The sequence below is a fragment of the Anomalospiza imberbis genome, chromosome 5 (genome assembly GCF_031753505.1).
Source record: "Anomalospiza imberbis isolate Cuckoo-Finch-1a 21T00152 chromosome 5, ASM3175350v1, whole genome shotgun sequence".
Lineage (NCBI taxonomy): Eukaryota > Metazoa > Chordata > Aves > Passeriformes > Viduidae > Anomalospiza > Anomalospiza imberbis.
In genome coordinates, this window is record NC_089685.1 from 24,878,378 (window position 1) to 24,890,280 (window position 11,903).

Sequence of the window (11,903 nt, forward strand, 5' to 3'; positions counted from 1 at the left end):
ATAATAAGATCTTTTGCAATATGGATATTTCAAATACACATGGTTTACTAAAAATGTAAACTATCATAAATATAATTCACATAAAATAAATACTGTATGGTATGTAAGATGTTGACACTATGCTAAAGCATGCTGCAAATAAAGTGAATGTGATATTTAGGATATATATAGGTTCATATCAAGTTTCTGTAAAAATAACATATCTCTCATTCAAAATGTCTTCAGGGAAAAAGCAGAATATTAATTTTCATGGTACTTCATTCCAGTATTTTCATAAGTATTATATGCCTATGTCTACATAAAAACGCTGTTACATACTAGGACCAATATAGTTGAAAACCTTCCATAAATTTAACAGAAATCTTTCCATCCCCAAAGTGCCAAATAACAAGCCAGCTCAAATGAATGGTAAAAAGCATAATTATGAGTGCATTCTAATACCTGCAATGAATTTATCTTTGAAAGCTTTTCATTGTTTGTATGCTATATCCCACTTATAAATAACATTTTATAGGGTGCCGTATACCTCAAAAAGGGTATTAAAACTTCAAAGAAATATATATGTTTCTTATGTTTCTATGGACACAATACCGCAGAAGTGTGTGGGGCCAAACCCCCATATTTATAGAGTGAAATTATGAATTATTGTTTTCTTTACTCACAGCATTAGTTTAACTGTGCTTTTACATTTTCCAGTAAAATTTTCACAGAGACCTATAGTCTGACAAACCAAGTTAAAGACAGCCTTCAACACTAGGCCTTTTAAATAAGCTTAACTATTACCAATATATTAAAATATGCCCTAAAAACTTCATATATCATGTATAACATATTTTAAAGGAGCATCATCGGTATTAAAATAAGCAATGACAGTCTCATCTGTGACCCTGAAATATCCAATTGGGAAAAATGGCAAGAAATCCTCTTCAAGGAGAGATCTACTGTCTTCTCCTGATCCTGCTTTTCAAGTCACTCAGGTGCATTCCTAGGCTTGTGAAGACTATTTCTGCAACCCAGGCACACCGGGCTTTTCCTTTATAATCCAGATAAAGGGCTATAGCCTACCTCTAATGCAGTATTACATCTAATTCCTTTTTCTTAAATAATAATTTCCTTATACCCAGTACAGCACATTCATCAGCACAGATCAGATCACCCTCCCTTTTTACAGCATCAGTTAGATTGGTAGGGGTGTCAGGAGGTCTTTTGTCTTTTTTCTCAGAGCAGGGATAAAAAAGAATTAAGACCTATTTAATAGGTCAAGACTTTTTCCACTCTTAAAAGTCTCCAAGAATATAGATACTGTAACTTCAGTGATACTGTACCAGTGCTTAATTACTCTCATAACATCAGAAACTCTCATGCTTTAATTTATGTGCAGTGCTTCTCATTCTCCCACTGTGCACTTCAGTAAACAGCCTGCCTCTGTATTCTTTGTAGTCCCTTAAGTCCCCTGGAACAACGTCTCTTGAACAAGCTGAACAAGCTCATCTCCCTCAGCCTTCCCTCAAAGGATTTCAGCCACCTTGATGACTCTTCGCTGAACTTGCTCCAGCAGATCAGCATCTCTTTCCTGTACTTAGGGGCCCACAGCCAGACGTAGTGCTCCAGAAACTCTCAAATAAGCAACACACTGAAGTGATTAAGCACTTCCCTTGGTCTAGTGGTTGCAATCCTATTTTTACAGCCAAGTACACTGTTAGCCCTCATCACAGCCAGCTAGAACTCGTATCCAGTTTACTGTTCAGCAGGACCCTCAGGGGCTTTTCAGCTGAGCTGCCTGGGGGTACCCAGGCAGTCAGTCAGTGCCCAGCCTGCACTGGTGCAGGGGGTCAGTCTCTCAAGTGCACAGCTTCTCATTTGTCCTTATTCAATATTGTGAGGTTCCTCTCAGCACATTTGTGTAGCTTGGCAGGTCCATCACGACAGCATCTCTGCCCTCATGAGTAGCCATGATGGCCCCAGAAGCTGAGGGTGCCTCTTTCTTCTCCTCTAAATCTTTGGTAAAATATTAAACACAATCAATCTCAGGACAGACCCCTTGGAAGTTCCACTTGTGACTAGTCACCCAAGGCAGAACATGGATGGTGGACCTCTGCACTTTGACCACTGATCCAGCTGACTTTTCCCTCACATATTAATCTACCCATCAAGACTAATGCCCAGTTGTGATAAAAAGGTGGGAGACAATATAAGAATTCTGAATTCAAAGAGGACGACATCAATCCACTATGAAAATCTGGTGAATTTCTACAACAGAAATATTTGGATATTATGTTTTTAACCCCATTTCTGTAGTCCTTCCTTCTTCGTGACAGCTGCCCTACATGATAAGGAGCTCCCCTTTTGAGCCACATTCCATCAACCACAGATCTTATTCAGTCTAAAACTTTGATTAAACTACTTCACCTCCCACTTTCTGATATAACCAGGGAGAAATCATAAAATACACCTGAAGATTCATCTGAATATTCAGAGATTAATTTTACTTGGCTACTCTTCCAGCCCTCTGGTGACTTTTCCAAATATGTGGATGACTGATTTTGCAGAATTGTTATCAGGAAACCAAGTCTGTACTTGCACTTAGTGTATGGATAGCAGGGATGGTATGTTTCATCAGGGACAGGATGCAGCTTCAAGTACAGAGACAGAGAATTTTACAAAAGCAGTGGCAGACTCCTGGAAGACAAACTAAGTTGTTAATTCAAGATCCACATTTCCCACACTGAAGCATTTGCTCATCTGCCTGCAATTTCCCAGAACATTTAATCACATTCATTCTCAAAAACCTACGTACATATTTAATTGCTTGATGGATCAGGGCCTTAACCGAATAGGGCAAAGCTGCAATGCAGTGGAATGACTAAGACACCTGAGGGTGCAGGACTCAACTCATCCAACATTAGATATCCAACATTTATAACAAAAGCATATGTCTCAGCTAGTTACCATAGCCCCTGTTCATAATTAATGGAGAGAAATAGACACTTATAGGGTGCAATTCATCAGTCTTATTTTAAACATCTGCTTTAGGAAGAGATGAATTGCATCTGTCAGGTGCATATTTTTCTCTGCTGGTTATAAAGGGGACCAAGGTAGCTACTTGACAGGCAGCACCTTTGTTTTAATCCTGACCAAAATTAGCCTCTGAATGGATTCAGAGGGCTATATAAAATACTCCTAGCAACTTGTAGTTTGCCTCTGAGACTTATTCTGCTTCTTGATTCCTAGCTCTGGTTCCTACCTGCTGGAATCTGGTCTGTAGTTCTTAGTACATTTTCCATCTTACTTGCCCAAGTATTTGTCACCACCTAGCCTGCACTGCCTGTTCCTGTTTCTGTTCCCTCACCTCGGATTTACAATCCCTGTAACCCTAACCTTTGTCTGAACCTATGTTAGGCAGAACCTTCTGCCTTGCCTCTTAGGCTTAGAATATACAGATGCCTTGTCTTCTGGGCTTTCCTCTCAACTTCCATGTAAGGTATTTTCTAGACCCTGGCATTAAGATTCCTTCCCACTCCTGACACTGATCTTTCTTAATCACAGGCTCCAGCTTGCATGTCCATCTCATTTCCAGCCCAGTTTAAAAGCCCCATCTCACCATGATCTATTTAGAGTAATTAGGATGTCAGCCATTGGAGTAGGGGTAGTTTTTGTCACATAACTTTATCTGTGCTATAAATTGGCTCTTACAGTATAAATTAGCTCTTACAGTAAGCAGAGTTTATGCTAAATTATGAAATTAAAAATAAATCAAATTATTTTGTCTATTACTATGGTATCTTTAATAAAAACCCAACAGATTGTTATATGCAACTGCAGTGAAATAAAGGAGCAGGGGGTAGAGTGAAACACACCTTTTCCATCCTTGCAAGTGATAATACTGCCATAGTATTCCATTCATGAGTGAGCCTCTCTCTACCCTCAAAATTACACATGTATGTGCTTTTCTTTGTCTGATCAGTAAACATCTAGACAAAACTCATAAAAAACCCAAAACATGAAGCTGTTGCAAATGGAAAATTAACTTGTAGAAACACTTCAACTGCACCAACCCCTGTTCCCCTTAAAAAAAATGAACAAAAAGACAGAGAAAAACCCCAAGCAAGTTTATCCTTTCTAATATGCCTCTGTCATTAGCCTCCAAAGGGCCCCTGCTATTGCCCTTTTCAAACACTTGAGTATGGTAATGTCCATGATGGTGACCTAATCAGTTTAGGTGTATCATCCAAACAGTTTCACAGAAACAATTGAGAGAATGTCACTGAGGACTTGCAAATGTAGTGTGCTTCAGCATGTCTGCAGAGCAGGCCGGAGTGTGACGGTAGCAGCGATGCTGTAGTCCTTCTTGAAAGCCACTGATCTCTTGCATAAAAACACATTCTAATACAGGACTACATTTGGTATTTAAATGGATAAAGCATGGGAGCACTGTTAGATTCAAATTCTGTTAAAAGCTGGGAGATATTCTTCACATAAAATCCCCAATTTTGAGCTTAGGGTCAGAAGTTATACCCACAAAATATAACTTAATACAGCCTGCTGGCAAGGCATAAAGCTGTGTAAAAAAATCAGTGCTAGAGTTCTTGTCCTACATATGACAGTAAATGTCTTGCATGTGGAAGGGAGAGTGATAAAATTCATCCTAACCCAAAAATGTTTAATTTTTAAAGAATAGAACATAGAAAAATAGCTTGCAACACCTTTTCATTATTTCTTTTATCTTAATTAAAAGAAATTATAGTTACTTAAAAAGAATCTGTGGAAATGGTATAGGATGATACTCTGCTTTTATGCAAAAATGGCTGCAGAATCTGGTATTGATGAGGAGTAAAGCCATGTGCCAAGCACTCTCACTTCTTTTGCCAGCAGTAACTAACAAAATTACTAAAGGTCAAAGCTTTTACTAGGAGGCATATCACAGTCTTTTATCTTGTGCATATAGTTAAGAAACACCAGCACTGCACAAACAAAACATCTTGATAAAAATTCTCCAGCTTTCAGCCCCCTACTAAGTTCTTCAAAACATGTTTTAATGTGAGGAGGCACAACAAAATCCAGGAACAGACCTTCTTCTTTATTGATTCAGAAAACATTCCCGTTTCATTCAAGTTTCTCCCACCCTGTACAGAGATTACTTTTTAAACACCATGCCTTTTATTCATTGGTGAGGAAATGAAAACCACGTCAAACTATAGTGTATTCATAATTGACAACAATAACAATGAAATGGAGACACTACAATGGGAAAATACCTTTCTAGGAGAACTATTATGTAAAATACCTAAGGCTTTAAATTCTTTCTTTTTCTTCTCTAAGGTTCATTTATGCACTTTTTAATGAAGGGGACATTTGGATTGAATGAAACCATGGACAAAATACCAAATGGAATCAAAGTGAAGGTGAAAATGGCCTGTGCCTCCACCAGGTTTCATGTATTGCTTTTATGGCCCTAACATGTAGTTATATCTTGTATGTTTTCAAGATCATATAACCTGCTGTGAAGTGTATTGCAGCCCATGGACCTCCATGTTGTGGAAAGCAGCACAAAGGCACATAGGAGTGTTTGGAGGACACAAAAGCCTTTTCACTGACACTGCCCAGGGGTGTGGCCAAGCCTCATCCAGGCAGATCAGTGAGCACAGCCTAAAAACCCATGGGGTCAAACAGGGTCCAAGACCACCCATGCAGACCCTGCACTTTCTCCCTTGTCCTGTTTTGTTTAGATGCACAGACACAATCTAAGAGTATGACTTCTTAAATTGTTAAGGTACCTTCAACTTTCATTCGTAGTCATGTGACAATTTTCTATTTCTGTGCTAAATTAACAATGAAATTATCCTCTAGAGCTTCTTTCAGGCAAACAAAAAGGTCTATTTTGCCCATGATGCTACCTATTTTCAAAAGGACTTCTTGAATTATCTTTAAGATACCTACATTTAACCACACAGGGCGGAATCCCAATCTATGAACTGCTTTTCTCCCCCTTGCACAAAGACTTTCAAAGAAGTTTAGCATTTTCTGAATGGCATACTTCATGGTGTTCAGGGTTGTCTATGGATTAGCAGTGTAGCTTTGCAGTAGGTATGCCAAAACAAAACAGCTGATGTAGAAGACCTCGCATCCACACTGCACATATTTCAATGAAAAGCTAATTTTGACCAGTCCTTGTGTAGCTCAAGGGTTCAGCATGTGTCTGCAGTAACTGTACTTTCAGTCTGATTTTGGAGAACGTAATCCAGTTTAGTTCCATCCTAAAGGAGTCCAGTTTATATTTTCCAAAATGATTACATGATCAACAATCCTTTTTTTAAACCCATAAACATTCACACTTCAGGATATAGATAAACAATTTCAATCAAATTATTTCATTTTGCAGGTGAGTAAAACTAGCAAAAATGCTAGTGGACTGGTTTTTTTACCTTTTTTTTTTTTTGGTCAGGGACTACATTATTTTACTAGCAGTTAATTTTAATTTAGGTCTTATGATAGAATTGAGTAGGAAAAGTTAGGTTGGTCTTACTATTAACTGACAAGCAAGGTAGTACTTTCCCCCACACAACACTTTACCTCTTCTCTGCATATCATTTTTGCTCAGTAAAATGATGTCACTCATGATGTCTGGAGCAAAATTTCCATATCCAAAACAAGAGGCTGTAGCCAGTCTGCCTATAAGGGGACTCCAGGCTGAGAAGCAGTTCAGTGGTAAGAAGGTCCAACAACTCAAATATCTTCAGGGGTCCAAGACTTTCAGATGTACTATCTGGTTCCTTTAATGGCAAAGTAATTTAGTTATTTTTTACAATTCAGAAATGCAAGAAAATTTCACCTTTACTTAAAAGTTCAAACCTCATCTAAACACAAGCTTGGGACTTCTTTCAACTCTTGAAAGGCATTTTTCTTTTGTAAATGAGCATCTGAGCTGTTTTCAAATAACCTAAATGAGCACAGCTCCTAGGCTTTGTATAAAAATACAAACTAACAAGAAATAACTGCCCTGAAAATTGTACTCTCAGCCCATGGTAGCATTCTACCAATATGCTCATCTCTCACAGTCTGGAAGACCACCTTACACTGTTAAATATTTTCTGCAATCTCCACTGCTGGGAAACAGTTTGATGCTTCAGTTCTCTCAGCTCTTCAGTTGCTTTTATTCTTTCAGCTACATGCTATTATAATGAATTATCTGATTTCAAAGACCAAAAAATGTCTCCTTTTGTAATAAAGCTGTTCAAGCTATTTAAAATGTGTTTTCCAGATTATCAAGCATTTTGTCACGTTAGAATCTCACTTTAACACAGATAAGCCATAGCTTCATCAAGTTTTATCTTGCCCAAACTGAGCCAAGGGCAGGCTGACTCACCAGCTAGTAACAGAAAGCACAGCTTTTCATCTCAATGTCACCAGCTGAAATTCAGCAAAGGTCATCACTGATAACCAACTGAGTTTTTGATAACCTTATGAAATTAGCTGATGATTGAGGTTTAGTGACTAGAGGACAGGTGTTCTTATTATAAAAACCATTATACCAATTGATAACCTCTCTTACTGGACTCAGCTGAGAAATGAAGAGCTAAATGAGGCACAGGTGCTCAACCACTTCTTCACATCAACAACTGGCACCTGAAAAAGAACTCTAAGGGCATATTGCCAAGGGTTGTGTTCCATCTATTGTGAAACTGAAAGACTTCGGGCACTTAGGCTATTAGTCTGTTACCTTTTTTTAATACCATAGTATTTCAACTTTTTTTTTAGGAGAAAAAAAGAAATAAAAGAAACTGACTCAAAATAAAATTCAAATCAGCCTAAACCATAAGGGCTAATTAAAACATTCCACAGTAAGACCAAAAATAATGGGTGCAATAATATAAAATTGAACAGTATAATTTTATAAGCCTCTACTAGTATCAAATTCTTGCTGTTCTGATGCATTTTCCATGTAAGTCCTTTTCAGTGAAAACAAAGACATCGGTGTTGTATGAGAAGAGACATGCTGTAGAGTTGCTTGCTTCATCTAGATTTTGAATTCTATTTAAAAGAAGATATCTTCATTAAAATAAATTATAGAAAAACTTTGTGTCCCTCTTTTAGAGGAAAATTTCTTCTGTTGCTGTCAAACGTCATTTTAAAATTGTTATTTCTGCTTGCCATGAACTGAGCATTGAAGTTATTTTTCAAGCTAATTTTACAAATTCAGTTAATTATCAGTCATTTTATACTAATAGAAAAGAAATTCTAAAGAGAGATACTGCCAAGGTTGGGACTGGATGCCAGAAACTCATTGCTTCTTCCTGAAAGAAGCAGAATACATAACACTTTAGCAATTTTTCATGTGCTGTACTTAAACCAGATTTCCCTAGGGCTTACAAAACTTGTGCATTTAGTGGAGACTTTTAGTTCATTCATCAAATACATGATATAAACCATTCTATTATGCACCTTCAAATCAAAAGATGAAAAAGAATGAAGAAAGAAAGGTGCTCACAAAGGTAAGAGTGCTTACTGAAGGACATGCTTCTTAGTGCTTGGCTGTACAAAAACATGTTCACACAAACAACTGTCACAGCAATTTTTTATGATTAAAAAACATGGGAATGTTGTGGGGACTTTGCATTAGAAGTCTAGTATATGTCAATTGTTTTATTCATGATAAACAGATCATTTAGTTGGAAAAATCCCATCTGCTTAGATATATCTCTTATTATTTATGAGAACCATGTTTAGGAATGCAGGCAGCACATGTGCATAATTAATCCTGAAGAGAATTAGACATTGTTTGATTCACAGCTGAATGCAATTAGCATTAGGAAGTTTACATATGTTGGCAATAACACAGATTAGCAACTAAAGTGCTTGTTAAAAAATTTAACCTGAGGCTGCTGGAGCAGACCTCTCTTAATGATGCTTTAAATGTTGTTGATGAAGTAATAATCAATTTTGTTTTATAAATAGTAAATCAAGAATTTAGGTCTAATTAGCTGTGCTACAGATCACTTCACTTACATATCCAATGTACATGTGATGTGTACTGTGAACTTTCTCTGAGTCTGGTGTGCAAACAGTTGTTAAGGGAAAGATGTGATCCCATCTGTACAAAAAGAAAGAAAAAAAAGTCACAGATGGGGAAGAATGAGATGTCTGTGATGGGAATGACTCCATGCTCCTGGCACTCAAGAAGGAAGGAGCTTTTCCTTTGATATTTCAGAGCTTTCTAACCAAAAGGTGAAGAAACAATGCCTTGTCTGCCTTTTTAAAATATAATAATTAAATTATAATTCATAGTCTGTGAAATTAAGCTCTCTAATGGAGAGGGAGGAGAAAGAGAATAAGTGATAAAAGTGAGGAGGCAAAGTAAAATTGAGCTGTAATTGTTTTCACTTCAACTTTAAGAAGTTCAACATTAATTAAAATGTTTCTGCACCACTCAACACCAGATTGGCACAAAAGAGGGCTGGCTGGTATGTGCAGCTGCTGACTGGCAGGGATGTCAGCAAGACAAAGCCAAGAAGATTGCAATTAAACACACACACACACACACACAGACACTCCCCTGTCACACCGATACAAATATTCTAAAGACGACGTTGCAATTAGAGCAAGCAGTTCCGGTTTTACTCAAGGAGTAGGTCACAACACCTCCCAGATAAGAAATTAATGTTTCCTAAAACACCCAAAACAGTTGGAAAATTGTTTCAAGATATCCTTGTCATTTTTAAGCTCAGAGTTTGCTTTGATTTTCTCATTTTCAATTATGTTTATTTGCATAGGAAGTGTTCAGAGAGGTAAACTTCAGGTGACCACCTTCCATGATCTAAGACCCAGCAGGAGCTGGATCCATGAAGAGTTTTCCTTCTCCTTCAGCTTTATTGTCTTACCCTCTAAACATTTCTTTATGCAAACAGGTGCTGTTGGGGGGCGTATTATGCAGTCCCTGTAATCACCCTTTATACATCTTAAGAGCAGGAGAGATACTAGTTGCTAACAGTGAGTTACTGATCTGCTAGAAGAAACTGCAGCTTCAGGTACTCTCCTTTAATGTGAGTCCCCACACCATGTAAAAGAATGAGTATGCCTATAGCCTAAAGCCTCCCACCCTGGCAGCCTAGGAAGCTGAAGTCAAGATAGGATGGAGAGCCAGGAAAATTTTTAAGTAGCTGAAGGAAGGGGGAGCAAGTAGAGACCCAAAACTGATGGTACTTTGCTTTCCACAGAGCCAAAAGAAACTCATATTGTGTGTGACAACACAAATTGGGCACTTCCTTACTCACTCATCTACACAACTGCCAAGACTAAATAATCTTGAAATTGTGTCAGGGCTAAAGTGGAAAAGGCATTTGGGCTCCTAGAAATGAGAAGCAGGCATTTAAGAATGAATAAGCACTTTCGTCAGAGGAAGAGAGCGTGGAGTGCAGAGCAGCTTCGATTTGCCATGCATTCTTTAGGGAGTCATGGAAAAGAGCAGCTGGCTCAGAAGATTTCCCTGGTGAATGGCAAGCTCTACCCATAGGTCCAGAGGGAGGAATTGAAGGATTGAAGAACTGAGCCCTGGGAAAGCCTGCACATATGCAAAGGCTGAATGGCTTCTCTTTAAATGATTATAAGTGTAGCAAATTTGTAAGTGCTGCTCAATCCCATTATTTAATATCCATTGTACCACCTCTGTAGGCTGTGTGGGGAGCTCATGATGCTCCTCTTATTCACTCTGACTGATCAGACTGTAACACCTCAGGTTTTGTACAGAAAAAAAGTTGTATGTATCCAAGCTTAATTCTCAGTATTTTGTGTGTTCAAGTCCTATAAAAACAGATGATTCTGAGGAGACATGACAATAGCCTGGTGCAATTTTAAGAAATTTCCAAGACTCCCTCGTTGTTTATCTTCGTTTGGCTGTAGAGCCAGATGAAAGGAACTTATACCTTGTATATTAGAATACTGAAGTGAATGAATAGACTGCTGTATCTCACAAAAAAGGAAGGAAGGAAAAAATGAACGAATGAACTTTGACTTTTCTTAAGTATACAGGGCAGCTGGGCTCTCACTGATGTTTACAAAAGTAGATGTGTTTGAAGCAGCACCACATGGAGAACTGTGAACAGTTTATGGGCTAAGCAGGAAGAGCCTTAAGAACCTACAAAACTGAGGAAATATCACCTCTAAAATGCATTTATCATCTTTTTCTGAAAAAAAAATTCTCATAAGTTAAACAAGGGATAACTTCTGTATAAGGTCCACGAGAAAACGAAGAATTAAATCATAAGGAATATTAGCAGAAGTAGCAGTTTTGATGCATGACAGTGAACAATTTCTCTGCATTCAAACATTAATTATAGTAACCTATTGGGTAATGAGAGGAACTTTTCTTGTTCACATGCTGTTCTTGCTTACAGATGAAGGAGCAGGTTTCAGGTCACTGGAATTCCTGCAGTGCTAGCCCTTTCCTCTCTTTATGAGTTGAAACAATAAAACCCTTAAGCAGATGCCTGACTTCAGAATCCTGAGTACTGCTGTCCAACACTGGAACAGCATCCTTGATGTGTATTAATAAATCCATGAACAATAGAATTGTTTACAAGCACTTTTCCAATCAAAATAAATGAAGCTTCCAACTGACAGAAATTTGTTGAAAATAAGGACTTTGCACTTCTTGCTTCTTCTAATATAACATGTTCTATAAAATGAATAACATTAAAAAAAAGGGAAAAAAACATTCATTTTCTTCAGGTGGTGCACTGTGGTATTCTTTTGCAGTTCTTTGCTGTATGCACTTTGATAAGTTAAAAATAACTCCAATGTACACAAAGACTAGCCAAAGAAATGCTATTATTTGCAGAATAGCAGCACCAACATATTACACTTTCATCTAATTATAATATTGTGCATATTTTCTGTGAGCAATAGGAAGG

General features: G+C 37.7%; 1 long non-coding RNA gene across 1 annotated transcript; it reads left to right on the forward strand.

The window, feature by feature from the left end:
• The first annotated feature begins 7,708 nt into the window (after positions 1-7,708).
• Positions 7,709-11,631, forward strand: LOC137473870 (uncharacterized). Its single transcript, XR_010999025.1, has 3 exons — positions 7,709-8,924; positions 9,435-10,037; positions 10,212-11,631. It is a non-coding gene; the product is annotated as an uncharacterized lncRNA (long non-coding RNA).
• The last annotated feature ends 272 nt before the right edge of the window (positions 11,632-11,903 follow it).